Source organism: Dunckerocampus dactyliophorus, chromosome 21 (genome assembly GCF_027744805.1).
Source record: "Dunckerocampus dactyliophorus isolate RoL2022-P2 chromosome 21, RoL_Ddac_1.1, whole genome shotgun sequence".
Classification (NCBI taxonomy): Eukaryota; Metazoa; Chordata; class Actinopteri; order Syngnathiformes; family Syngnathidae; genus Dunckerocampus; species Dunckerocampus dactyliophorus.
The window spans coordinates 17,801,907-17,804,902 of NC_072839.1; positions in this window are offsets into that span (position 1 = coordinate 17,801,907).

Here is a 2,996-nt window from a genome sequence, read left to right on the forward strand (position 1 = left end):
GGTTAGGGTTAGGGTTAGGGTTAGGGTTAGGGTTAGGGTTAGGGTTAGGGTTAGGGTTAGGGTTAGGGTTAGGGTTAGGGTTAGGGTTAGGGTTAGGGTTAGGGTTAGGGTTAGGGTTAGGGTTAGGGTTAGGGTTAGGGTTAGGGTTAGGGTTAGGGTTAGGGTTAGGGTTAGGGTTAGGGTTAGGGTTAGGGTTAGGGTTAGGGTTAGGGTTAGGGTTAGGGTTAGGGTTAGGGTTAGGGTTAGGGTTAGGGTTAGGGTTAGGGTTAGGGTTAGGGTTAGGGTTAGGGTTAGGGTTAGGGTTAGGGTTAGGGTTAGGGTTAGGGTTAGGGTTAGGGTTAGGGTTAGGGTTAGGGTTAGGGTTAGGGTTAGGGTTAGGGTTAGGGTTAGGGTTAGGGTTAGGGTTAGGGTTAGGGTTAGGGTTAGGGTTAGGGTTAGGGTTAGGGTTAGGGTTAGGGTTAGGGTTAGGGTTAGGGTTAGGGTTAGGGTTAGGGTTAGGGTTAGGGTTAGGGTTAGGGTTAGGGTTAGGGTTAGGGTTAGGGTTAGGGTTAGGGTTAGGGTTAGGGTTAGGGTTAGGGTTAGGGTTAGGGTTAGGGTTAGGGTTAGGGTTAGGGTTAGGGTTAGGGTTAGGGTTAGGGTTAGGGTTAGGGTTAGGGTTAGGGTTAGGGTTAGGGTTAGGGTTAGGGTTAGGGTTAGGGTTAGGGTTAGGGTTAGGGTTAGGGTTAGGGTTAGGGTTAGGGTTAGGGTTAGGGTTAGGGTTAGGGTTAGGGTTAGGGTTAGGGTTAGGGTTAGGGTTAGGGTTAGGGTTAGGGTTAGGGTTAGGGTTAGGGTTAGGGTTAGGGTTAGGGTTAGGGTTAGGGTTAGGGTTAGGGTTAGGGTTAGGGTTAGGGTTAGGGTTAGGGTTAGGGTTAGGGTTAGGGTTAGGGTTAGGGTTAGGGTTAGGGTTAGGGTTAGGGTTAGGGTTAGGGTTAGGGTTAGGGTTAGGGTTAGGGTTAGGGTTAGGGTTAGGGTTAGGGTTAGGGTTAGGGTTAGGGTTAGGGTTAGGGTTAGGGTTAGGGTTAGGGTTAGGGTTAGGGTTAGGGTTAGGGTTAGGGTTAGGGTTAGGGTTAGGGTTAGGGTTAGGGTTAGGGTTAGGGTTAGGGTTAGGGTTAGGGTTAGGGTTAGGGTTAGGGTTAGGGTTAGGGTTAGGGTTAGGGTTAGGGTTAGGGTTAGGGTTAGGGTTAGGGTTAGGGTTAGGGTTAGGGTTAGGGTTAGGGTTAGGGTTAGGGTTAGGGTTAGGGTTAGGGTTAGGGTTAGGGTAGGGTTAGGGTTAGGGTTAGGGTTAGGGTTAGGGTTAGGGTTAGGGTTAGGGTTAGGGTTAGGGTTAGGGTTAGGGTTAGGGTTAGGGTTAGGGTTAGGGTTAGGGTTAGGGTTAGGGTTAGGGTTAGGGTTAGGGTTAGGGTTAGGGTTAGGGTTAGGGTTAGGGTTAGGGTTAGGGTTAGGGTTAGGGTTAGGGTTAGGGTTAGGGTTAGGGTTAGGGTTAGGGTTAGGGTTAGGGTTAGGGTTAGGGTTAGGGTTAGGGTTAGGGTTAGGGTTAGGGTTAGGGTTAGGGTTAGGGTTAGGGTTAGGGTTAGGGTTAGGGTTAGGGTTAGGGTTAGGGTTAGGGTTAGGGTTAGGGTTAGGGTTAGGGTTAGGGTAGGGTTAGGGTTAGGGTTAGGGTTAGGGTTAGGTTAGGGTTAGGGTTAGGGTTAGGGTTAGGTTAGGGTTAGGGTTAGGGTTAGGGTTAGGGTTAGGGTTAGGGTTAGGGTTAGGGTTAGGGTTAGGGTTAGGGTTAGGGTTAGGGTTAGGGTTAGGGTTAGGGTTAGGGTTAGGGTTAGGGTTAGGGTTAGGGTTAGGGTTAGGGTTAGGGTTAGGGTTAGGGTTAGGGTTAGGGTTAGGGTTGGTTAGGGTTAGGGTTAGGGTTAGGGTTAGGGTTAGGGTTAGGGTTAGGGTTAGGGTTAGGGTTAGGGTTAGGGTTAGGGTTAGGGTTAGGGTTAGGGTTAGGGTTAGGGTTAGGGTTAGGGTTAGGGTTAGGGTTAGGGTTAGGGTTAGGGTTAGGGTTAGGGTTAGGGTTAGGGTTAGGGTTAGGGTTAGGGTTAGGGTTAGGGTTAGGGTTAGGGTTAGGGTTAGGGTTAGGGTTAGGGTTAGGGTTAGGGTTAGGGTTAGGGTTAGGGTTAGGGTTAGGGTTAGGGTTAGGGTTAGGGTTAGGGTTAGGGTTAGGGTTAGGGTTAGGGTTAGGGTTAGGGTTAGGGTTAGGGTTAGGGTTAGGGTTAGGGTTAGGGTTAGGGTTAGGGTTAGGGTTAGGGTTAGGGTTAGGGTTAGGGTTAGGGTTAGGGTTAGGGTTAGGGTTAGGGTTAGGGTTAGGGTTAGGGTTAGGGTTAGGGTTAGGGTTAGGGTTAGGGTTAGGGTTAGGGTTAGGGTTAGGGTTAGGGTTAGGGTTAGGGTTAGGGTTAGGGTTAGGGTTAGGGTTAGGGTTAGGTTGGGTTAGGGTTAGGGTTAGGGTTAGGGTTAGGGTTAGGGTTAGGGTTAGGGTTAGGGTTAGGTTAGGGTTAGGGTTAGGGTTAGGGTTAGGGTTAGGGTTAGGTTAGGGTTAGGGTTAGGGTTAGGGGTTAGGGTTAGGGTTAGGGTTAGGGTTAGGGTTAGGGTTAGGGTTAGGGTTAGGGTTAGGGTTAGGGTTAGGGTTAGGGTTAGGGTTAGGGTTAGGGTTAGGGTTAGGGGTTAGGGTTAGGGTTAGGTTAGGGTTAGGGTTAGGGTTAGGGTTAGGGTTAGGGTTAGGGTTAGGGTTAGGGTTAGGGTTAGGGTTAGGGTTAGGGTTAGGGTTAGGGTTAGGGTTAGGGGTTAGGGTTAGGGTTAGGGTTAGGGTTAGGGTTAGGGTTAGGGTTAGGGTTAGGGTTAGGGTTAGGGTTAGGGGTTAGGGTTAGGGTTAGGGTTAGGGTTAGGGTTAGGGTTAGGGTTAGGGTTAGGGTTAGGTTCGGTTA